A 27,173-nucleotide genomic window follows, 5' to 3' on the forward strand; every position below is an offset into this window, starting at 1 on the left:
CGATGGAGGACGACGCTGGATGAGCACAGGGGGACCAGGTAAGTGAAAAATCTCGGGCTTAACCATCCTTGCAATTTTTTTTTTGCCGGAGCGAAGGTCGGGCTTAACTGCAAGGAGGTTAATTTGGTTGATCTGACTTTTTTGTTTGGAAAATTGGAAAATGGTGAAAGGGCAGAAGTACATTTTTGATACAATGCTGCTTACTGTATATGTTTACTTGTATTTTTCTTACTGCCAATAAAGTAAAAAAAAATATTTAAAAAAAAAAAAAAAAAATATATATATATATATATATAGATACCTGGAGCTAAATATGTGTTCACCCGATTCAAATACGATCTCAATGACTTAATGATGCCATATTTCAGTTAAGAATAATTTCAAGTCCAGCTATTTCAAATCCTTTATTCAATTTCATCTACCTTGTGTTGCTGATAACATTATATTACCATACATAATCTCCCCTTTTTCCCTCATTGGGATCATTTGGCGTGTAAGTCCCGCAGATGTTTTTATCAACTCTGTATCACTGTGACTATATAAATCTTTAATATTCAAGTTAAACTTCAATCTCAAGCCTCCCCTGAAGAGGCCTAAGGGTGAAACGCGTCAGGAACTTGAACCTTTTCAAAAAACTGAAGTTGATATTTTTACTTGAAATGTGAAAATAAGTGTATGCAATCATAGACTTTGATTGCTTGTATATCATTGGCTAGTTGATCTATGTATGGTATAGGAATATACTGTAAAACATTAAAAAAAAATGTATTTACTTTTTTTTTTTTAAATTTTGCCTATAAAAGCCTGTCTATCCCTCCACTTGATCACATAATTATCTCCTCCAGGCTAGGCAACCTAAAATACTATCCTTGATGAATATTAAGAGGAATCCTACTAACTACCCATCCCCCTATTTAGGTATTTGAGTTATTTGTTGCCTTTTTATCAGCTCAAACCAATCTGGCCATACTGCAGGCATTTTTGCTTGCAGTATGGCCAGATGCTTGTTGGATACTTTTTTTTTTTCAGGACCATTATCTGTAAACCATAGATATGGTAGTACATGAAAATCCTAGCAGATCGGGAGTTTTTGAAATACTAAGACCAACCTGCCTAGCACCAACAACCATGCACATTCAAAGTTACTTAAATCACCTTACTTCCCTATTGGAATGCTCAGATTGAACTTCAGAAGGTCATCTTGACCATGTCTAAATGCCCAAATGCATTATTTTGCAGCCAAGCAGCTTAACAGGTGTACCTAATAAAGCGACTAAGTGGATTTATAGTGCCTCATCTTTTCATCAAATGCAAGGTTCCTGCTGCAAATTTGATGCTGTTGATAAATGTTCCCTGTAGAGTGGTAGAATACAACTTTTGTTTCTTCCTAAGCAGCATTTTAATCTGAATTCTTTCTGTGCTTTCCCAGTGTGTTATTTAAAGCCTCCCTAGCTGAGTATATTTAAACTTTCTCAAAGGAATCTAAGGCCCTAAACATTCCTAAACAATACCTGAGCCTACCAAATAGCATAAGTGAGAGCCTCACCTTATTTAAAACTGTGTTTATTGGTGAGTTATCTGATAACAATAAATATGGTTACAGTAGATGTGCAGATAGAAAAAAGCTAGGTGAAGGACAATCATCAAAGGTTGCAAGGTTAAAGTTTACTAAGGTTAAAGAAGGTTAAAAAATGAGAAAAAAACAAATGGATCAATTAACAAAGAATGCTTTATCAGAAATTTTTTATTTCTATACCAGAGGTATTTTACCAACAGCCAAATGACACATGTGTTTATGCCAATTAACAAAGATTTTCACTTCATGCTGTAAGGGTACATGCAGCATGGTAAATGTGATATAGTTAGCAATTGTTAATATGTTGAGACGTGAAGTACTTTGCTTTAACTCTGCAACAATTTTTGCAATAGAAAAGTATAAAAAGCATTAAGTATAAAAAGCAGATTAGTTTTTTTGCATAGAAAAACCTTTGTTGGTTACATAGTTACATAGTAGGTTAGGTTGAAAAAAGACATAAGTCCATCAAGTTCAAGCACTAGGGTTACTATCAAACCTTCCTTTTGCCATTCTGGATCAATTTGTAAACAGTTTTTTTTCTGGTGATTTATTTCAAACTACTTAGTAAATTATAAATTATTTGTTCATTAAATTCTTCTTTTCCCTTCTCTCCATCCCCATTATATTTCTTCTCCAAAACCCACAAAAGGTTGTTTGTTAACTAAAGGTTAACAAACTGAGGCTGGAGGTAAGTTTAGAAACATAATACTTGTACTACCGCATTCATCTGCTTTGTGAAATATCATTTATAGCAGTGGTCGTCAACCAGTGGTCCGCGAGAAAATGTTGGTGGTCCACAGAAAAATTTGGACATAATTTTCAATTTTTATGTTTTAATATTAATAAAAAAAAAATAATATTTGAATAAATCCTTATATTCTGAATGACAAATTTTGCCTTTATATCGCACTAAATTTACGAACTGTACTAGAAAAACAAGGGAGGTGCCGCGTGACGTCAATGTAGTCAAGTTGTATGAGGCAACTGTTGCCGAGTTGTACAGTTCAGTATTGTTTCGACCAATACAACAGTTACCCCGCTCCACGGATACCGATTCTCATCTGATTCTTTTAATTTCTTTGTTTATTTCTCAGATGCCCTTTTAGGTAAGTATGACTTTTAACTGTGTATTTTCTTTAACGGTTATATTTACTGGCATAAAAATAGTTTGACTTTGATAACTATCATTTGTTGTTTGGTCTTAGATTCGAACCAATACATCCATATTTAGAGAAAAAAAGCAAATTAATATTTTGCATTTCTTTAGTTATACCAAAGATAATGCAAATAATGATAATAGTAACAATAGAAATACTTCACTTAACTGCAAGCTAATCAAAGCCTTGAAAGGCACTGTTAGGAAGTTTATTATTTTACAAACGTATTTATCTTTTTTTTTTAAAATTCATATTAATGATCCACAGGTTTTGAAATTATTTAGTGGTCCGTGAGGTCCGAAAGGTTGACGACCGCTGATTTATAGGGTATTTACCTCAAAAGTCAGTACTTTTCTTCACAAACCATTATTTTAGGTTACCCAAGCATTTGTAAAATGCAACCTTTGTGAAATGACAGGTATATACTGTAACTATTCAATAAAATATTTCTGTTTTTGATATTTCCTTGCTTTGATGCATATAGCAAAGCTTTGTAAATTGTTCACAAAGGCTTTTCCAAGTACAAATATCCAAGGTTATCTGAAGACATATGAAAAACAGGTCCCTCTTTGACTACCAGGTTATGATTGGGTGGACCCTCTTGAGGGAACTACTTCTTCTTTATTACAATGCACAGCACCTCAAAGCTGCTATGCCCTTTTTTTAATGTCTCTAACGTTTCAGTGGCACTAGAATCAACTTTCAGAGTCTGAAAAGTCAAAACGACAGTCCTCAATATGTTGGACCTTCTTTCACCTAAATTGATATTAAAGATTTTGTGTAGAAAATCAAGCTCTAATCTTTGCTCTTGAATTGATACTTTCATATCCCCTTTCTCTTTTTTGAAACACTTATCACCAGATGCCAACTGTTTTTTGACCACCTGAATGGAACCTAAAATACTACATACAACAATGCTTTCAGGAAACAACACTGTGGGAACAACATTTAACATGCAATTGTTAGACTGTCCAAAATGTTTGCAGAAGACAAGTTGTTGTCCTTTAAACAATGGGAAAAATTCAAAAATGTATTTGGCATATGGATGTGCACTGAACAAAACACATCTCCTTATCCTGTAAATAGTTGGTATCATCTGTTCTTGTTGTACAGAGGCAAACCATTCAAACAGTTTGAGACAGCAGTGTCAAACAAACAGAAGAAACTTGACCTTTGATATAGCTCACCAATGACAATTAAAGTGCATTGCTGGGATCAAGAGTTTGCAGGCACAAGTGTTGGCAAGCCCTCATGAAAACCTAGGATTAGTCTGAGTGGCAAGGATTTTGGATTAACTGGGAGGACTACAAACTTTTCATGAAAAGAAGACTTTCACCTGAATTGGAAGAGGGATCTCAAATTAGGATATTAGAACACTATGAAGCTTCACTACCAGAGATAAAGGCTATCATGATTAAGCCCTCTATTTCCTCTGATGGCTTAATGCCTGGTGTCCTGCTTACTAAGAAAAATGTGACAAGCTGTAGCTGAAACTAAGTGAATTTTTAGTGAGTAATATTTAGTGTTAGACAGTGTATTTACATGTACATGTACAAATATTTGTTTAACTCTGACTGTCTTGAAATAGGGGACATAATGATGTGCAAGTTGATGAGCAAGAGACACCCCGCTGTGCTCTCTTGCATAGGAGTGGAAAAGGGTCAATCCACTGTGGTGGATAGTTTTATGATGTTGGAGGTCCGCGGTACGTGTCAGATTTTGGGCTAAAACAAACCGTTGTGCTCATTGCAGGTAGAAGTCTGACATATGTACAGCAGTCCGAGACGTTGTTCATTATCCGACGTGTAGATAGCTTATCTGAGCAAGGTAATGTATTAGAATAATGCTGAATATTAAAATGTTTAACAATGCAATATCCTTCCACACATTTCATCACAAGCTCAAAGCAGATATTCCTGATATTCAGATGTAAAGGAAAACCTCCTCACTTTACATCCTCTTGTCCCACATAACAGAATGGTAATTGAAAGAGAAAAAAAAAGAGAGGTGTTACATATATATATATATATATATTGATATATGTGATATTTAGGTTGGGTCTACACGGACTGTTTCGCCAGCGTTTAACCTGAGGTTTTCAAGCATTTATATTTATATATATATATATATATATATATATATATACATACATATATATATATATATATATATATATATTTGCGGAAAAGCGCTGGAAAAAGCCCCCATTGAAATCAATGGAGCATGTTTACGCGTGTTAACCTGCATTTACCCCCGTTTAGTTTTTATATTGTTGCAAGGAGTGTTATCTATAATGTTCAAAAAAGTGCCTCAAGGAAACACCCTGGTGTAGATTAGCCTATTGGAATGCAAAAATCCTATTGGAAAGCCTCTGGTTAAACCCTGGGAAAACAGTCCATGTAGACTAAAGCTGCATACACATGTGCAAATATTGTCGTTGGAAAAGATCGTGAAAAGAATAAGGACTGCACGATGCATGAACGAGTGCTGTACACACAGCACCGTTCTGCTCTATGGAGAGGGGAGGGGGAGAATGACGGAGCAGCACCCTGCTGCGCACTCTCCCCCTTCCCTTGCATTAGGATCGTTCGTCGTCCATCGTTTGTGAATCTGCCAGGACTTTCGTTCGGACGATGAACGACGGGCACTGTACACACGCCAGATTCTCATCCGATATCAGCCCTGGACGTGTGTACGTAGCTTTAGCTTTAAACACACACAAGTATCAGTTTATTCAGGGGGGCAGCATTTGACATGCCATTTTTAGGTAAACCTGTTGGCCACTGCTTGTCAGTTGGAAGAGATAGCATCAGTTAGTCCTATTGTTTAGAGGCAAACACTGCAACAAACAGGTTTTGACCAACAGGCTGTCCTTTCCACATGAATGGCCAATGACCATTAAAGTGCAAAACTGCTATCTAGAGTTTACAGGCAAGCTTCTGATAGTCTGTAATGTTAAGTTTGAAGAATGTTAAGTTGGGAAATTTGTAGACCAACTGGGAGTGGCCACAAATTTTCCAGATAAAAGGTATCCATCTGAGATCGAAAGAGGGACTCAAGAAGAGTCTACAGCCAGAAGAAGCCAGTGGAAGCTTGAAAGGACCCTGCCTGGTTGACATTGGACCACTGTAAAGACAAAGACTCAAGATCAAGTACCTGGTTTCCAATCCGAGGAAATTGTGAAAAGCTCTTACTGAAGCTTAGTAACATTTTTAATGTGTCCTTTTGTAAACATTGCCAGTGTTCACTCACTAGGAAGGGTTAGATAACATGCATGTGTGTGTATGTATAATCTCTGTGTTTTTGTTCTGTCTTCATGTAACTCTGAATAATTTGTTTACGCACTATTTATTGTTGAGTAAAAGCATACAACTACAAAACAAGCTGTTTCTTTGACTTTAAGAGAGAGAGAGAACAGTTAGTTATACAAGAAAATAGCAAAAAAAAAATGATATTGCTCCAAAAAACAAAACATTTGGGAGCTCATGGTCACATTCCAAGCAAAACAGATACCCACTGTTGTCTGCAATCATGAGGTTTCATTTGTAAGTTTCATCTTTCAAGCCATTCTAAGAATTCCTGAGGAGTTGTACAACACATGGATTACCTGAATTTACCTTTCTCCATCTGGCTGGAAACAATAAACTATATGTAAAGCCAAATCTTAGGCTTTAAAGGTTAAACCCTTGTCAGTGTTAATATTTGGCTGTCTGTGCCCTGCTTTGGAGAATATACTTTACTTCCTGCCGTAAATAGGAAGAATTTGTTTGTTGTTAAAAAATTTTAATTCCAAAGAGTTGTCATAGGGAACTGGTATTCCCACTGCATTCCCATCTTCCATGAACTCTTGCTCAATTGAACACACAAAAGATTTGGGCTTTCTTTTGTAATAGTGGCTAGGAGTGTGTTTAAGTTTCTTCAGTAAATGTGGGATATAATGTAGATGTGATTACTGGTACAGCAAAAGACAATTTTATGGTATGGTTTATAGAAACTTAACCAAAAATAACACAGGTCAACATGTCATTTTTATCAGATATAATTTTATGTGGGCTTTGTAGTATTTTCGATGTAGATCTGTATTCAGTTTTTCTCTAGCACATCTAGTTTTTGTGATGCAGCTAATTATTTATTGTGTAAAATTCTTTATAATAGCCTTAACATATTACAACATATAACAACAGTTTTCTTTTTTAAAGGTTAGAGACCGCACTAACTGCGATTTATTTCATTTGTCATCATGCCTAGAAATTGCCTTAATGATCCAGACAGTTTCTGTTACGTGTGTGGTTCATTCACAACGAACGCACATCGCCAAATTACCACAGAACTTAAAAAGATATACAAATTATATTTCAGCTGTCCACTTGGTGACCATCTGCTCGAAAGAGAGATTTAGAAAACTTTGCTGTTGTTTCAGATTATCAAAACTAATTTTTTGTTGACCTGTGTAATGAACCTAGTTTTAAAAAAAACAGGGCTTATAATTAATTTACATAAAAGGTAAGATAAGATAGGAAAATCTGTGTAGCAGTGACCATAAATTTATTTTCATTAACATAAGTTGTTAAACAAGAAACACTAGGGGTTTACTAAACACTTTTATTTAGCTCTGTGTACACAAGGAAAATGGCAGATCTGAAGTCCAAATTGCTAATAGCAATGTCACTGTCTTAAATGAGTCACAGTGGCTTAAAATAGATATAACTGAGAAACAGTTGGGCAAAATAAAGGTTGACAAAGCACCAGGACCTGATGGATTACATCCATGTGTCCTCAAATGTGTCCTGAGCTGAGCTCAGTTATTTCAAAGTTATTGTTAATTTTTAGAGACTCTTAACTGGCATGGTACCAATGGACTGGCATAAGGCCAATGGGGTTCCTATCTTCAAAAAAGGGAACAAATGTATTACCAAGTAACTACAGACTGGTGAATTTAACATCCATAGTTGGAAAGGTACTCGAGAGTTTGATAAAGAACAACATGGAGTGTTCTGGAGGTTTCTGCTAGAAAATAATATTATAAGTGATAGTCAGCATGGATTCAAGAAAGACCGAAGCTGTCAAACAACTTTACTCTCTTTTAATGAGGAAGTAAGTAAACAGGTTGACAGTGGAGTAGCAGTTGATATAGTGTACTTGGACTTTGTTAAAGCAGTAAGACACAGTACCCCACATACTAATAATATATAAGTAGGGTCAATAAGCTTAGGGTTAAAATATAATACAGTTGAAATTGCCACAAAGAAACCCAATACCTAACATAAGAGGGAGGGGGCACCATGTTTAAACCCTAGGAGGCTTGAAAGCATCAACAAATTTTTCCCTTTACCAACTAGAAATTTTCCATGTATTTTAGGGTAATTTCCAGCCCTTTTGCATGTGGTATACTACAGTACAAGGCTTCCACATCAATGGTGACTAATATTAAGTTGGGTGGAATTTGTAGTTGTGAAGTTAATTTGAGTAATTCTATTGTGTCCTTAGGTATGATGGAAGTGAAATGATGGTAGGTCTCAGGTAGGAATCTGCTACTTCACTAGCGTTTGATGATATTGACCCAATACCTGAAATGATTGAGCGCCCTTAGGGATTTTCATTCAGTAATATTAATCATAGAAGGATTTGATAACATTACCAGATTTTTCACTATACCATTCAAGGTTATTTCAAATTTTGTAGCAAATTTGTTCCTAATGTTTCTTGTTAAGAATAACAATATTACCTCCCTTGTCGGACGGTTTTATCACTATATACTTATTTCTTTTTGGATCAGATAAAACTTTTCGTAAGTCTGGGTCTAGATTGTCAGGTAGTTTAGTTGTATCTGTTTTCAGTTCTTTGATATCCTGGGTTACTAGGTTTAGGAATGGTAATATGTGAGGATTTTGGTTCAAAGCGGGAAAGGAAGATGATTTTGGTCGTCTACAAGGGATGGATGTAGATGTGCGTTCTACTGCCATGTGTGTCTGCCATGTATGTACTTGTGATATGTTGTACTTTAAACAATTCCTAAAATTTTAGATTATAAGATATGAAAATTATTTTTTCCCTCTAGGCTGAGATCACTCAGTTTACCACCCTAGGCCAGTGGTCACCAACCAGTGGTCCGTGAGAAAATTTTGGTGGTTCACAGAAAAATTTGGACATTATTTGGAATTTTTATGTTTTATAATTAATAAAACAAAAATAATATTCTAATAAATTCTTATGTTCTGAATGACAATTTTCACCTTTAAATTGCACGAAATGCACAAACTGTACTAGAGACGGAAAAACATGGGACACGCAGCGTGATGCCAGTGTAGTCCTAATTTGTATGAGCCCTACGCTTCAGTATTGTTTCGACCATTACAACAGTCACCCCGCTCCAAGAATGTCAATTCTCATCCAATTGTTTTATTTTTTTTATTTCTCAGATGCTCTTTTAGGTAAGTATGACCTTAACTGTGTATTTTCTTTAAATGTTATATTTAATGGCATCTTTATATTTATATTTATGTTATATTTAATGGCATAATAGTTTGACCTTGATAACTATCATTTCTTGTTTGGTTTTAGATTCGAATGAAATAAACCTATAATGGGTGGGAAAAAGCAAACAAATATTTTGCATTTATTAAGTAATACCAAAGAAAATTCAACTAAATAGTAACAATAGTAATACTTCACCTAACCGTGAGCTGATCAATGAATCAGAGCCTCCACAGTCCTCGTCAGGCAACATTAGGAAGATCATTATTTTAAAAATGTATTAATGTTTTTTAAAATAATAATAATTGTCTACAGGATTTAATTAGGATTATGAATTTAGTGATCCGTGAGGTCCAAAAGGTTGGTGGCCGCTGCCCTAAGCTTCAAAAGACCTATATTTGGACAGAGACAACTTTTTCTAATTTTGGTTCTGTACATTACCACAATAATTTAAAACAACTCAGATGCAGTTTAATTGCAGACTTTCAGTTTAATTCAGTGGGTTGAACAAAAAGATTACATAAAAATGTGAGGAACTAAAGCCTTTTTTTTTTTTACACAATAACTTCATTTCGGGGGCTCAAAAAAACTTGCACAAAGTAAAAAGCTGAAAATAAAATGTTCATTTCTAATACTTGGTTGAAAACCCCTTTGCTGGCAATGACAGCCTGTAGTCTTGAACTCATGGACATCACCAGATGCTGGGTTTCCTCCTTTTTAATGCTCTGCCAGGCCTGTACTGCAGCGGCTTTCAGTTGCTGTTTGTTTTTGGGTCTTTCTGTCCGAAGTTTAGTCTTCAATAAGTGAAATGCATGCTCAATTGGGTTCAGATCAGGTGACTGACTTGGCCATTCAAGAATATTTCACTTCTTTGCTTTATTAAACTCCTGGGTTGCTTTGGCTGTATGTTTTGGGTCATTGTCTATCTGTTTTATGAAACCCCTTCCAATCAATTTGACTGCATTTAGCTGGATTTGAGCTTCTTCTGTCCTGTGTCACATCATCGATAAACACTAGTGTCCCAGTGCCACTGGCAGCCATGCACGCCCAAGCCATCACACTGCCTCCACCATGTTTTACAGATGATGTGGTATGCTTTGGATCAGCTTTGGATGAGCTGTTCCACTACTTCTACATACTTTTTTCTTGCCATCATTCTGATAAAGGTGGATCTTGGTTTCATCTGTCCAAAGAATGTTTTTCTAGAACTGTGCTGGCTTTTTTAAATGTTTTTGAGCAAAATCCAATCTAGTCTTTTTATTTTTTAGGCTTAGGAGTGGCTTGCACCTTGCAGTGCACCCTCTGTATTTACCTTCATGCAGTCTTCTCTTTATGGTAGACTTGGATATCGATACGCCTTCTTCCTGGAGAGTGTTGTTCACTTGGTTGGCTGTTGTGAAGGGGTTTCTCTTCACAATGGAAATGATTCTGCGATTATCCACCACTTTTCTTCCGTGGAGGTCCAAGTCTTTTGGCGTTGCTGAGTTCCCCAGTGCTTTGTTTCTTTCTCATGATGTACCAAACTGTAGATTTTGCCACTCCTAATATTGTAGCAATTTCTCGGTTGGGTTTTTTTTCTGTTTTTGCAGCTTAAGGATGGCTTGTTTAACCTGCATGGAGAGCTCCTTTGACCGCATGTCTCAAATAAACTCCAGACCTTTTATCTGCATAATTGATAATGACATAATGAAGGAATTGCCCACACCAGCCCATGAAATAGCCTTTGAGTCAATTGTCCAATTATTTTTGAGACCTAAAATGAAGGAATTGTTGTAAAAAAAGGCTTTAGTTCCTCACCTTTTTATGCAATCTTTTTGTTAAATCCACCGAATTAAAGCTGGAAGTCTGCAGTTCAACTGCATCTGAGTTGTTTCATTTTAAATTATTGTGGTAATGTACAGAACCAAAATTAGAAAAAAAGTTGTCTCTGTCCAAATATTTATGGACCTAACTGTACACATTTGAAAGGTTCTAGTTTGTTCTTTGATACAACAACCATATAAATAGTGAAAGACCAACCCTCTAGTTTTTACATGGTCACATCTCTATTTTAATAAAACAAACTCTGAGATGAACTCAATATCTGGGACTTTAGAGGCCAACCATAATCAAATTGAACATGTAGCTTATCAAAACAAATATTTATTAGAACAATATTAAAAACATAAATGTTAAAACCATCTAAAATGTGCAATAGATATACCTAAATACTCCTGTCTAGGTTGCCCACATATATGGGGGAAAACCTTGCTGATTTCAACGCGTTTCACAGAATAAATCCGCTTCTTCAGGAAAAGGAGGAGACGGAAATATCTGGCATCTGCATGCAGGCATGCCAGAGCAGTAACAGGATCCACTAAGAATCAGAAAATAGAGTACAACACAAGCTCATTGCTATGAACACCACAAGAGGGGATTGAAGTAAGATAAAACTGGATGAGAATCATGGATAGTGAGGTGAATCACAGTATCACCATTATTAAAGATAATTAGAGAAAGAATAAGTAAAACAGAAAACAGCTTTACATTATAGTTGCTACACTGCTGCCCCTGCCTGATCTCATCTGTATAGATGGGGCTATATGTGCCATAGGAACCAGATATTTCTGTCTCCTCCTTTTCCTGAAGAAGCAGATATATTCCGTGAAATGTGTTGAAATCAGCAAAGTTTTCCCCCATATATGTGGGCAACCTAGACAGGGGTATTTAGTTATATCTATCGCACATTTTATATGGTTTTACCATTTATGTTTTTAATGTTGTTCTAATAAATATTTGTTTTGATAAGCTACATGTTCAATTTCATAATGGATGGCCTCTAAAGTCCCAGATATTGAGCTAATCTCAGAGTTTATTTGTTTTTGATACAATGTATCGATTTGTAATTCATGTGTATCCATATACATCACAATACACCCTGCCATAGCCCATTACACTTATAAACATTTTTTCCTATTATACTCTCTATATCTCTAATCTTATACTCCCATCAGTTGATCAACAATTTTCTATGTATACCAGTCTATATGATGTAATATTTTTTAATTTTTTTGTATATACCTGTCTAAAACATAATGTTTCTTGTGCGATGCATCATCATTCATAAATTAAAAAGTACTTATAAAATGGTTAGGCTTTGGAAGCGGTAAAGGACTAAATTATTACTTTAATTACATAGTTCATAAAACAATACCCATTGTCCAATCATCGATTGAGCAATGGATGACCCCCTAATTATCTATTATCGCTATTGCTCAAACAATAACCATTTTCTCCCCCTCCCTTACGAGGGACAGGAGTGCCCTCCTTTTTTGAGTTGGCACCCTTGGCATGACTGCACTTTCAGCTGGGTGCATGTCAACTGCTGTCCCTCGTTTGGGCAGAGGAACTTTTCCAGAGCCCAGGACCCGAATTGAGGGGATTTTTATCCCGTTCTAATGAGGTGAGAGCGCTCGAGTGGGAGGAATAAAATAACCTTACCACACCTAGGGGAGGATTGGGGAGGTGCCCTAACTGACCTGATCCTCCCCTGCATCGTGACGCGTGATTTCACGCACACACATTCTTGTCATTTACAAACGGAGGTAAGGGCAGAAGCCATGAAGCTACCTGGCTTTAGATATCTCTCTGCACATGCGCAAGTCTCAACTAGTTTTTAAACGAGTCAAGGGTGGAAGCCAACAAAACATCTAGCCTTAAAAACCTATACTGAGCAGGTGCAAACTAGGATGCCTGCGCAACTCTCTGAATTAGCAGGAAACTTTAACCATTTAAAAAGGCGGACTGTCTGCAGTGTCAGCCCTTTTGTGGCTGGCTGCAGACATCCTGCTTTTCCCCACGCATCACCACATATAAAATATACATAAGACACAATTTATAGATACTTTTGTATCAGATACATATATTTAAAAAGATATATGTTTTGTATTTGTATATACCCCAGTCGGATTGCAAACGATTGGAGTGCATATACCACATAACTCCTGGAATTTTATACCTATCGGCACATAGCAGTGAATGGATAGCCAGATCAACGGAAATAGAAAAGTAAGTAGGCTTCCTACCTACTACCTATATTACAAACCTTGATTACTCCCCATTAATGTTCCTTAATTACAAATTCTTCTTTCTCATGCTAGACACCCACATTTTTTTGGAAAAATCGCCAATTATTTTAACATTCATTTGGTCATTCTCTTTTTTTTCATCACCCTTTCTAAATATGTAAGTCAATATATATAATATTTATCTAAATACCACATTTACAAATACACCATTACCACAATTCTCAATACCAGTTAATTGTATCTATTCAATATCTTGATCAATCCCACAAACCACATTAATGTAAACAATAATATTTGTGATTATATCTTCCTGAATATTCTTTATCTTTTGAATTAATGCATTGTTGTACTAACTTGAATATGGTATACATATCACAATACTAATACACATAAATCAATATGGTATATATATCACAATACTAGCTATATTGTTTAATTGACTGATCTTTGTAAATAGGATGTAAGTTGACTTATGTAAAGAATATATCAGTAATAAGAACTGACTTCTGTATGATGTATTACTGGTGTGAATCTCCACATCCCCTGAGGAAACCATTAAGAGCGAAATGCGTCGGAAAAAAAGATTGGCCTTCATGGTACCCCAACCATATATGACAATTGAACACTCTCTCATGCTGTTGCAGAGGCCTGTTGCAGCATCTGAGCATGTAGGCCCCTCAAAAGATGACTTAAGGTTGGTGACAGAGGATAAAAATATAGCAAATTTACTAAATGCTTGTGTACACAAAAGGAAAAATTTCCTTGTGTACACAAAGGAAAATGGTGGAGCTCAAGTCCAATGTAGACATAGCATTGTCACATATTCTTAAATGAATCACAATGGCTCAAAATTGATATGATCGCTCAACAGGTTAATAAAGGAGGAGAACCTGACGGATTACACTCACGTGTCTTCAAAGAGCTGGGCTCTATTATTTCAAAACCATTGTTTCTAATTTTTAGAGACTTTTTAATCACTGGTAGGGAACCAATAGACTGGCATAAGGCCAATGAAGTGCCTATCTTTTAAAACTGTGCAAGGTCATTATGAAGTAACTATAGACCTGTAAATTTAGCATCAATAGTTTGAAATATACTACAAAGTTCGAAAAACCTCATTGAAGGTTTTTAGTTTTTTTGCTATGTGATATACTGACAAGTGGCGCTAAAAAAAATGTTCCAATATGGGAATACGTGATAAAACTAATCTTCTAAATGTCACTAATCAGTCAATGCACAAAGTATACTCACCCATATTAAATAAGGATCATTCTTTCTAAATATAATATTAGTTGGGGATGCGCTACTATTCATTTTAAAGAGTGGATCCATTAAAATATATATAACATGTAACACACGGAGAGACAGGACCACTAGGGGGGCGCTACTGCTTGCACAGAGGTGGTGTGAGCCCTGAGAAGGGCCAAGGCGCAGAGTCTAAGCAGTAACCAGATCTTCTCAAGAGCCTCTGATGGTGAGGATGTTGCACCGCTGGTTACTGCCAGGTTGCGGTCCTTGGGCACACCAAGGTGGGCAAAACACGGTAACAAATCACAAAGCAGAAGAATAGTGGACGAAGGCTGGGGTTCGAGGCAGGCAGCAAGCAAGAGAGGTCAGGTCACACGCCAGAGGGCAATTACCAGGAATCCAGGAGACAGACACCAGTGACACAAGGGCCAGTGCGGGCATAGAGAACACAGGAGACACTGGAAGCAACAGGAGGCACAGGTGACTCAGAGATATCCACAGACAGACAGGAACACTGGAACAGCACAGGGAAGTTGGCTGGGAACCAACAGACTGGACAATGAGGGGTTAACACAGGAGCTGGACAGAGGAAACACTGAATTAGCCAACAGGTGTACAGGAACTAGCTCAACAGAACTAGGGGCTCAGCACCAGTGAAGACACGTTGCACGAACACTGAGTGCTGTGTGTGAGCTAGCTAAATAGCCAGGGATGGTTAAGAGGCTAATTTCTGATTGGCCAGCGAATTGGATGGAACTGATAAAGCTTAGAAACAAAGGCATGCCCAGAGTCAGAACTGCCTACCTGTGCAGGAGAGAGGAATCTGCGCTTTAGTGAGGAAGAGGTAAGTGTGATTTTGCCCCCCCCCCCTCCTTTTTACAGGGCTTCCCCACCCGCTGGGGTCTGGGTTTAAGGGGAAAATGAAGATGAAACCTCTTGGCAAGAAGAGTTGCAGACACATCTGTAGCTGGAACCCATAATCTCTCCTCAGGACCAAAACCTTTTTAATCAATTAGGTACATTAGCCTTTGGCGAGAACTTGGAATACAGAATTTGATGGACTTCATATTCCTGAGAAGAATTAGGTCCAGGAGTAGCCAGCGGAGAGGGACGAGAAAATCGGTTCAGGACAAACAGCTTAAGCAGAGACACATAGAAGACATTGGGCAGTTTGAGATGTGAGGGAAGACCTAATTTGTAACAATCTGGGTTAATCTTGGCAAAAATGGCATAAGGTCCGATGAACCGCGGAGCAAACTTCGGAGAAGGCAACCTTGCAACGAATATTCCTTGTGAAGAGCCGGACTTTACGGCAACACCCATCAGCAAACTTCTTGTGCCTGAGAGCTGTGTGTTTCAGTTGCTCACAAGTAGAAGACCAGATGCGATTAAAGTCTCTCTGCTGGGCACTGAGTGCAGGTATTTCGGCAGAGCAGGGTATAGGAGACGGAAGGCGAGGATTGTTGCCATAGACAGTGTAGAACGGTGACTCTTTGGTGCTAACATGGTTGTTGTGGGCAAACTTTGCCCATGATAGTAGTGCTATCCGGTCATCATAGTGGACAGAAACAAGGGCTCGGAAATATGGGTCCAGGACTTGATTAACTTTCTCCGTCTGCCCATTAGTCTGGGGGTGATAGGCTGAGGAGCTGTGTATTTCAGTTGCTCACAAGTAGAAGACCGGATGTGGTTAAAGTCTCTCTGCAGGGCACTGAGTGCAGGTATTTCGGCAGAGCAGGGTATAGGAGACGGAAGGTGAGAATTTTTGCCATAGACAATGTAGAACAGTGACTCTTTGGTGCTAACATGGTTGTTGTGGGCGAACTCTGCCCATGGTAGTAGTGCTACCCAGTCATCATGGTGGGCAGAAACAAGGGCCCAAAGATATTGGTCCAGGGCTTGATTAACTCGCTCCGTCTGCTCATTAGTCTGAGGGTGATAGGTTGAGAAGAAGTCCGCAGAGATGTTCAGGGATCTGCAAAAGCCTTTCCAAAAAGCGAGAGGTAAATTGCACCCCACGATCAGAAACTATATGCTTAGGCATACCGTGAAGCCTAAAAATTTCACGAATGAAGATTGGCACCAACGCAGCTGCTGATGGTAAAGCTGGAAGGGGTAGAAAATGGGCCATTTTGGAAAAGCGATTCACAACCACCCAAATGACTATACAGCCACCGAAGTGTGGAAGATTTGTAAAAAAAATCCATGGACAGGTGACACTAAGGCTCCTTAGGAATAGGCAGAGGAAGAAGCCTACCTGCTGGGGCACAAGTACGACAAGACGACTTTGAGCACATACAGCATCTGCGACTTACGATTTCCCGCTGGCATCACCCCCCCAATTTACTATAGCTGCTCGCATCACCCGGAGAATGTAGCGCTTGCAGCCTCCGGGTGATCCGAGCAGCTTCGTTGGTGGATCTAGGGGGGGGGGGGGGGGGGGACATCCCCATCGCATCACCCGGCAAGATGTGACATCTCCTGGGGGATGCAGTGAAATGATGGATTCTGGGGGCGGGAAATTTAAAAGCAGATTACTAAGTAATCTGCTTTTAATTTTTTTTACAGTAAAATACACATAAAAACACATAATAAAAGTATAAATACACATTTTAGTCCACCAAGCATCATTGCCCAGTGCCCTACCAAAAGGCATCTCGCAAGTGCAAGCACTGTTTTGGAGGAATTTGAAAGCAGCGATAGCGATTTGGAGTCCATTGTGGAATCGAGCGATGGATTCACCAGGAAATTTGTCACCAGACAGCAAAAGTGAACTGAGCGACGATTTTGAACATGAGGACAGTGCTGTGTGCACATGGTGCCCTATTGACCTTGATGCGGACTTGGCAGCACCGCCAATATTTCCATTTACCGGCGCACCTGGGATGAAAATTGAGGCTGAATGCTAGCAACCCCTGGCATATCTGAAGTTGTTTTTGAGCAATAAAGTTATCGAAAAAATTGATGCGGAGACAAACAGGTAAGCCGTTTTAGCTATTTTTTTTTATGCAAACATGTATGCTGCTGTTTGCTAACTTTTTGAAATTTTTTTGCAAACATGTATGCTGCTCTGCTAACTTTTTGAAAATGTTTTGCTATTTTTTTTTTTTATCCAAACATGTATGCTGCTCTGTGTTTGCTAACGTTTTGAATTTTTTTTTGCAAGCGTATGCTGCTCTGCTACCTTTTTGAAACATTTTGGCAAATTTTTGTATGCAAACATGTATGCTGCTTTGTGTTTCCTATCTTTTTGAATTTTTTTGCAAACATGTATGCTGCTCTTTCGCTAACTTTTTAAAATTTTAAAAATGTTTTGCTAATTTTTTTTGTTATGCAAACATGTATGTTGCTCTGTGTTTGCAGAAACTGGGAACCTGTGACCAAGGATGACATTTGGCTGTTTTTGGGCTTGGTGATCCTGCAGGGAGTTGTGGGCAAACCGGTGCAGAAGTGGTACTGGTCCAAGAATAAAATGATTGCCACTCTATTCTTTGGCACAATAATGCCAGAATACCAATTTTCCCTCTTCATGAAGTTTCTGCACTTCGCAAACAATGAACAATTTGATAAGATTTCCCATCCTGCACCAAAACAGAGGAAAATTTGGGAAGTTTTTCATATGATTCTAAAAAATTTCCAGGAGTCCTATGTACCAGACAGAGACATCAGTATTGACGAAAGTCTTATGGCTTACAACGGGAGGCTCAGCTGGGTGCAGTACTTTAAGTCAAGGAGGGCACAATTTGGCGTGAAAAGGTATATGCTGTGCGAATCTTCATCTGGCTACATATGGAATACAGTACTTTACACTGGAAAAGGGACACAGTTCAACCCCAGATACAGCCAGGTATGGATTGGCAACATCTTCAGTGCTATTCCTCATTGAGCCATTGCTAGGGCAGGGCTAATGTGTCACAACTGACAACTTCTACACAATCTCCTAAACTTTATGAATTTCTTCTGCAACACAGAACAGATGCCTATGGAACAGTTGGGTCTAACTGGCACAACCTGCGATGAATGTTTGCAAAAGGGAAGCTGAAGACAGGAGAAATTGTTGCCTGGCAGAAAGGCAAGATGTTGGCCCTGAGATGGCGTGACACAAAAGATGTGTGCCTAATGAGTACTGTCCATAATGCCTCCACTGTTTCGGTATGCACAAAACTTGGGAAAGAAGTGATAAAGCCACAGGTGGTAATTGACTACAGCACCATGGGAAGGTGTCCAAAGAGCTGACCAAGCCATGACATTCTACCCAGCGATGAGGAAACAGCAAAGGAAGTACTACAAAAGATTTTCAGGCATCTAGTTGAGCAGTGCCTATGGAATGCCTACATACTGTACAGAAAAAATTGTCAGAGGCCTGTGAATCATTCAGACTTCATATTGCAAGTTTCCAAATCCATAGTCAAGAACCACCAAACACGATCAGTGGCCTGGACGTCGTGCTTCCACCGTTGTCAACACAGAACATCTGACTGGTTGTCATTTCACTGAATACATCCCACCAACCCAGAAAAAGACAGCACCTACAAGGATGTGCGGGGTTTGCTGCTTAAAGACCAATGAGAGAGGAAGGAAGATTAGAATGGAAACCAGGTTCTATTGTCCTGACTGTGATGTTGGACTTTGAGCAGCACCCTGCTTCAAAATCTACCACACCCCGGATGTCTACTAGAAATGTAAATATTTTTTTTTTAAATCTGCATTTAATTTATATTATTATTTATCAATAATATTGCAACCTTGTTTGGACAAATTTCAGTGAAATTTTTGATAAATTTGTTTTTTTTTTTGATAAATTACATTGTTGTGGTCAATTATTTCATTATTTTTTATCATAAATATTTATAATTATTATAAATAAATAAATATAATTATCATACCTAGGAGCTAATACTAAGAATTACAGGCCCACAATATAAACAACAAATTTCTATGCAAAAAAAATTGTATCATTTTTTGCATAAAAAAACTGACAGAATTAGAACGCTAGGGGAGTTTTTTAGTCCCCATAAATTCCCTCATATCTTTTGCACACAACCACATATCCTTAAATACCTGTGGCTACACAAAGGGTATCCTTTGTTCAGAATGTCACTTCTGCTTCTCAGGTTTTATTATGCACACACCTATATTCATATTACACAATGCAAAAAGGGACATTTAAGTTAGGTTGCAAAAACATGCAGTTAGGTTAATTGGCTGCCCAAAATTGACTGTAGACTGTATTAAAGACATATGACTACGGTGGGGACATTAGATTGTGAGCACTTTGAAGGACAGCAAGTGACATGGGTATGGAATTTGTAAAGCACTGCGTAATATTTTGGCGCTATATAAATACTGTGAATGTGAGGTCTGTGCCTTTAGTTCTCTCTAAATTTCAAAAATACAACCCATTTTCTAAATTTCTGAAGTAATGGGTGAGAAAATGTGAAATGAGAGAAGGATCTAATTTACTGTACACTGCCAACACTTGCTGCTTTAGGAAATACATAGAATAGATTTAAAAATGGTTAGATAATGGTTTTGATATATGATTCTAGTGATATTACTTGAAATGCAAAGCTACACCAAAAAAATGTTTAAAGAACCAGGAAAGTTTTTTCGTGTTGGAACGAACAAGCTACATGGTTAAATTTTGCAGTGCGTGTACCGTCCAAAGAAAAGTAGCTTTCAAGCTCTTTCTCTATCTCCCTCCTTTTCTCAGCACCTTCCACCCCCTCTTTTTACTCCTTTACCTTCCATTTCCTTCTCTTACTCATGTCCAATTCATATTAGCAATGTCACTGCCTTAAATGAGTCACAATGGCTCAAAATTGATATGTTTGAGAAACAGTTGGGCAAAATTAAGGTTGACAAAGCACCAGGACCCGATGGACTACATCCACATGTTTTGAAAGAACTGAGCTCAGTTATTTCAAAGCTATAATTTATCATTTTTAGAGATTATTGAGTCACTGGCATGGTACCAATGGATTGTCGTAAAGCCAATGTGGTTCCTATGTTCAAAATGGAGCAAAGACATTACCAGGTAACTACAGACCGGTTAGTTTAACGTCCATAGTTGGAAAGGTCCTAGAGAGTTTGATAAAGAACCACACAGAGGAGTTTCTGCTACAAAATAAAATTATAAATGATAGTCAGCATGGCTTCAAGAAAGACCAAAGCTGTCAAACAAATTTACTTTTTTTATGAGAAAGTAAGTAAACAGGTAGACAGTGGAATAGCAGTCGATATAGTGTACTTGGACTTCGCTAAAGCATTTGACACAGTACCCCACAGACGGTTAATATGCAAGTTAGGGTCAATAGGTTTAGAAAAGTCAATCTAATAATAGATAGAGAACTGGCTTAAAGACAGCATCCAGAGAGTAGTGAATATTCTTCATTCTCTGAATGGTCTAAGTTTATTAGTGGTGTACCCCAGGGCTCAGTGTTGGGAACTTTACTGTTTAACAATCTTTATCATTGATATAGAGTTTGGGATTAAAAGTACCATTTTTGTGTTTGCAGATGACACCAAACTATGTAATGGAATTATGTCCATAAAGGATGTCAATAATCTACAAGCAGATCTGGATGTACTCTTTAATTAGGCAGCCAAGTGGCAAATAACATTTAATATAGATAACTGTAAAGTTATGCACTTGGGGGCTAACAACATGCATAGGGGGAATACATTTGTAGGAGTCAGAAATGGAAAAGAATCTGGGGGTTCCGGTAGATCATAGACTTAATACCAGCATGCAATGCCAAGCTGCAATATCTAAAGCTAGTAAAGTACTCTTCATAAGAGGAATAGACTGCAGAGATCGAGATACAACTAAAGGTCTGTTTCTTTACAAATTAATTGGGCCAGGCAGATTGAACACACCTAGTTTCTATGTGTTTGCTTTTGGCAACATAGGCTATAATCTAGGTTTGTCTTCCCTAAAACCTATGCTGGTTTTCAGTAATTCTGTCTCTCAAACAGTATATTATGATACTGGCACTTTTTTTTAGAATCCAAATTGAAAAATTAGGTAACAAAAGAGACAATTTCTCTTAAAGCATGGGCTTTTGGTTTTAGCAGATTTTTACCTTCCACTGCTCTTAAAGTATTACAAACACCAATTACATAGAGATTCTGTGGTAATATTATGTATTGGTTTCACAGAAGTACAATAAGGCCAGGGTCAGGCCCGTCAGAACTTTACCAGCCATTGATATAGATATGGGAACACATATTAACCCCCCTAGCATTCTAATTCTGTCAGTTTTTTTTTTGCAAAAAGTGATCCTATTTTTTTTGCATGAAAATTTTTGTTTATATTGTGGGCCTATAATTCTTAGGATCAACTCCAGGGTATAATATTTATATTTATTTATTATAATCATAAGTTATAATATGATACATACTTATAAATCATAGGTATAAAAATAATGAAATAAAAGACCACAACAATGTTATTTTATCAAAAAAATATATTTTATCAAAAATTTCTCACCGAAATTTTCCAAACAAGGGTGCAATATTATTGATAAATAAAATTATAAATTAAATGCAGATTTTAGAAAAAAAAATATTTACATTCTTAGTAGACATTCCGGGTGAGGTAGATTTTGAAGCAGGGTGCTGCACAAAATCCAACAACACAGTCAGGACAGTAGAACCTGGATTCTTTACGTTTCTTCCTTCCTCTCTCATCGGTCTTTGAGCAGCAAACATCGTTGTAGGTGCTGTCTTTTTCTGGATTGGTGGGATGTATTCAGTGAAGTGGCGACTGGTCAGGCGTTCTGGGTTGACAACGGTGGAAGCACAACGTCCAGGTCTATTCATAGCCACTGATGGTGTTTGGTGGTTCTTGACTATGGATTCGGAAACTTGCAAAATGAAGTCTGAATGATTTACTGACCTCTGACAATTTTTTCTGTACAGTATGTAGGCATTCCATAGGCACTGCTCAACTAGATGCCTGAAAATCTTTTGTAGTACTTCCTTTGCTGTTTCCTCATCGCTGGGTAACATGGCTTGGACAGCTCTGTCAACACCTCCCGTGGTGTTGTTGTAGTCAATCACCACCTGTAGCTTCATCACTTCTTTCCCACGTTTTGTGTGTACCAGAACAGTGGAGGCATCATGGACAGTACTCATCAGGCACACATCTTTCTTGTCACGCCATCTCAGGGCCATTATCTTGCTTTTCTGCCAGGCAACAATATCTCCTGTCTTCAGCTTCCCTTTTGCAAACAGTGATGGAAGTTTGCGCCGGTTAACCCTAACAGTTCCATAAGCATCTGTTCTGTGTTGCTGAAGGAACTCATAAAGCTCAGGAGAGGTTTTGACACAATAGCCCTGATCTATCAATGGCTCTAGAGATTATTATTATTATTATTATTATTATTATTATTATTATTAATAAACATGATTTATATAGTGCCAACATAATACGCAGTGCTGTACATTAAATAGGGGTTGCAAATGACAGACTAATACAGACAGTGATACAGGAGGAGAGGACCCTGCCCCAAGAGCTTATAATCTAGTAGGTGGGGGAATTTACACACAATAGGATGGGAGATATGTAGTAGTGGGAAGTAGTGACGGTTTCAAATAACAGAAGAAGGCAAGTTTGAAAAAATGGGTTTTGAGTGTTCTTTTAACGGAGGAGCAGGGAAAAGTTGCCTTGATGAGGTCATTGGCCACTTTAGTAAGGGCTGTTTCAGTGGAATAGGCAGCTCCAAAACCAGACTGGAGAGGGTCAAGGAGAGAGTTGGTGCTCAGGTAATCAGTGAGTCTTTTGTAGACAAGGCATTCAAGAAGTTTGGAAACATATGGGAGAAGGGAGATAGGACGGTAGTAAGAGGCTAGGGAGGGGACCAGTGATGGTTATTTTAGGATAGGGAGAATTATGGCATGTTTGAAAGCTGAGGGGTATGTACCAGTAAAAAAAGAGAGGTTGAATAGTTCAGTTAGGGCAGGGTCCAGGGTGGAGGAATGGGCACGGAGTAGATCAGAGGGAGTTGGGTCAAGGGGACAGGTAGTAGACGGAGATGATGAGAGAAGAGATAAGACTTCGTCCACATTATTATGGCTAAGGGAGGCCAATTATGATTTACAGGTGGAAGGGGTGGGTATGGTTGGAGTGGCTCCGTAAGCAGAGACATCATGTCTGATTTTGACTATTTTATCTCTAAAGTAGGTGGCAATGTCTTGGGTAGAGAAGGATGTTGTGGGGGGAGCAGGTGTGGGGTTTAGGAGGGAGTCAATTGTTGAGAAGAGGTTGAGTGGGTTGGAAGCTTGAGAGGAAATGACTGCAGAGAAATAATTTTGCTTGGTCACAGTGAGCTCTGTGTTAAAGCTTTGTAGCTTGGCTTTGTGGTCCATGAACAGCGCAGAGGCCAGATTTTCTCCACTTGCACTCAGCTGCACAAAGTCTTTTGTTGTTGTGCCAGGGTCAGGGGTTGGCAGGGCGGGGGTAGCGGAAGCTGGCAGGGGCTACTTTATCCAAAGCCAAGGAAAAAGAGTGGTTTAATATGGTGGCGGCTTCATCTAGGGAGGTGATTTTGGCGGGGGCAGGGTTTAGGGACAGGGGCAGTTTCAGAAAAGGTAGTGGTCCAGGTTACGGATATCTCTCTGCCGTTGACCAGGTCTGGGATGTGGCAAGGGAGGGCAAGAGTTCGATAGGTTGAAGATGATAAGGTTGTGATCAGAAAGGGGAAATGGTGAGTTGTCAAGGAGGGTGAGGTTCCAAAGTCTAGAAAATACCAGGTCTAAAGTGTGTCTGGCTATGTGTGTAGGGCCATTGATGTTCTGAGTGAGTCCAAATGAGCAGGTAATGGGGATCAGTTTGGCTGAGCAGGGAAGGTTGGGCTCATCCATTGCAACATTAAAGTCACCAAGTATGAGGGTGGGCAGGTCATGGGAAAGAATGTGTGGGAGCCAGGATGCAAAGTTATCCAAAAATTGTGACACTGGGCCAGGGGGGCGGTAGACAACAGTAACAATGAGGGGTAAGGGGCTAAAGAGACAGACAAAGTGGACTTCAAAAGAAGTGAAAAAAAGAGAGGGTGGGGGTAGGAAGGACTCTGTATGTACATTTAGATGAGAGAATGAGACCCACACCACCCCCTACTTTGTTGGGGGCACTGAAGATGTTGCCAATCCATAATGGCTGTATCCGGGGTTGAACTGTGTCCCTTTTCCAATGTACAGTACTGTATTCCAAATGTAGCCAGATGAGGATTCTTTGACGTAATGTACTGCACCCAGCTGAGCCTCCCCTTGTAAGCCATTAGACTTTTGTCAATGCTGACATCCCTTTCTGGCACATAGGTTTGCTGGAAATTTTGTGGAATCATCTGAGACACTTCCCAAATTTTCTTCAGTTTTGGTGCAGGATGGGTAGTCTCATCAAATTCTTCATTGTTTGCGATGTGCAGGTACTTCATGATGAGGGAAAAGCGGTATTCTGGTATGACTGTGGCAAAGAATAGAGTGGCAATCATTTTTTTCTTGGACCAGTACCACTTCTGCACGTTTGCCCACAACTCTTTGCAGGATCAACCAGCCCAAAACCAGCCAAATGTTATCCTTGGTCACAGGTTCCCACTTTCTGCTTCTTGCAAACCTCAGGTGTGGAGCACCTTGTTGTTGTCCAGGGTACCTGCATAAAACAAAATAAAAAAAATATTTTAGGATATGTTCTTTTATAGTGTGAAGATTGCAAGTAATATGTTAGCAAACACAGAGCAACACACGTTTGCATAAAAAAAAATTGGCAAAAATTTTCAAAAAGTTAGCAAATAGCAGCATCTTTGCATAAAAAAGAATTTAGCAAAAAATTTCAAAAAGTTAGCAAACCCAACAGCGGCTTACCTGATTGTCTCTGCAACAATTTTTTCGATAACTTCATCGGTCAAAAACAACTTCAGGTATGCCAGGGGGTCATTGCATTCAGTCTCAATTTTCATCCCAAGTGCCCTGGTGAATCGAAATCTTGGCTGTGCAACCTGGTCCGCATCAAGGTCAATGGAGCACCATGTGCGCACAGCACTGACCTCAGGTTCAGAATCGTCGCTCAGTTCACTTTCACTGTCTGATGACAAACTTCCTGGGAAATCACTATCGCTCGATTCCACAAGGGACTCCAAATCGCTATTGGTGCTTTCAAATTCCTCTAAAACAGCGTTTGCGCCGGCGAGATGCCTTTTGGATGCAATGTGGTCTCCAGCAATCATTCAGCAACAATCAAGGTCAAAGGCAAAGTGATCAAATGATACATTCAGGAAGTGATTTTAAGTCATCAAAAGGTCAGATCAAGGTCAGGGCTAATAGTGGGCAAAATGTAAATCAGGGCACTGGGCAATGATGCTTGGTGCACTAAAATGTGTATTTATACTTTTATTTTGTGTTTTTATATGTATTTTACTGTAAAAAAAATTTAAAAGCAGATTACATAGTAACATGCCCCCAGAATCCAAAACTCCACCACATCACCCGGAAGATGTCACATCTTGCCGGGTTATGTGATGAGGATGTCCCCCGCCTTGCTCACTCCCCTAGATCCACCAACGATGCTGCTCGCATCACCCGGATGCATCACCAGCTATAGTAAATTCCGTGGGTGATGCCAGTGGCGATTTCCCCAGAATTTACTATTGCTGATCGCATCACCAGTAAGATGTGATGCACCATGCGGAAATCCTGCATGGTGCATCACATCTAAATGCAGATGTGAGCAGCGACGCGGCCAGGACCTGGGCGCCATTTAAAAGCAGATTAGTCGGTAATCTGCTTTTTAATTTCCCACCCGGCCACTCCCCTCGATGGAAAGGCGCCCCAGCATCACAACGGGATCGTCCAATCGCCGCTGGAGCGTGGGGCACAGGTAAAGGGGGGCTTCTAAAGCTTTTTGCAAGTTTTTTCCACCCCCAGTCACACTGATACGTGATAAGCCATTCAGTTTTAAAACAAGAACTGAATATAAACTTATGTGCTTGCAAATGCAAATCACTACAGAACACTACAGACAGTTTAGTACCTGACAGTTTTACATACTTTTCTTTAATGCACCCAATAACGCTAAGATATCATATTGTCAGTAAAGAAATACTAACAGTTTCCTGTTGCTCCACTGAAGACAGATTCAATAAGGCCTGCTTACTTATTATATTCTAAGGTAGAAAAGCTCAGAACAAAAACATACATTCCTACTGAGAAACTAGTGAAAAGTTCAGTAAATCATGGCAACCAAATTAAATGCATCTTGAAGAAGTCACTTGAACATTGACTTTGTGTGCTCTTTGTAGTTTTTGGTTATCTGTTACAATATGAGTTAAATAAAAAAAAACAGTTAAGGGAATTTTCAGCATAGGAAAAATAATTGGAAATATTTCCCTTAGGCTTAGTCTACACGGACGTTTTCCCTAGCTTTTAACCTGAGGCTTTAACAGCCCATGTGTGAAATTCCCATGCATTCCAAAGGGCTAATCTATACCAGGACGTCTCCTTACGGCACATTTTTGAGCGGTATAGAGAACGTTCCTTGCAAAGTTTTAAAAATTAAACATTTGACTCGATCTTTACGAAAGAGAGTATTTACAGGAATATTGACAGCCCAGTCATGCGAAGAATAAAATCGGGATTCAGCAATGCCAACTAAGT

At 38.7% G+C, this 27,173-nt stretch overlaps 1 protein-coding gene across 4 annotated transcripts in view; it reads right to left on the reverse strand.

Moving 5' to 3' along the window:
- The window catches only part of NFIC (nuclear factor I C), a 141,828-nt gene that overhangs the window by 66,901 nt on the left and 47,754 nt on the right, over nt 1–27,173 (reverse strand). The gene's annotated exons all lie outside the window — the stretch shown is intronic.

Source organism: Pyxicephalus adspersus, chromosome 3, assembly GCF_032062135.1.
Source record: "Pyxicephalus adspersus chromosome 3, UCB_Pads_2.0, whole genome shotgun sequence".
Lineage (NCBI taxonomy): Eukaryota > Metazoa > Chordata > Amphibia > Anura > Pyxicephalidae > Pyxicephalus > Pyxicephalus adspersus.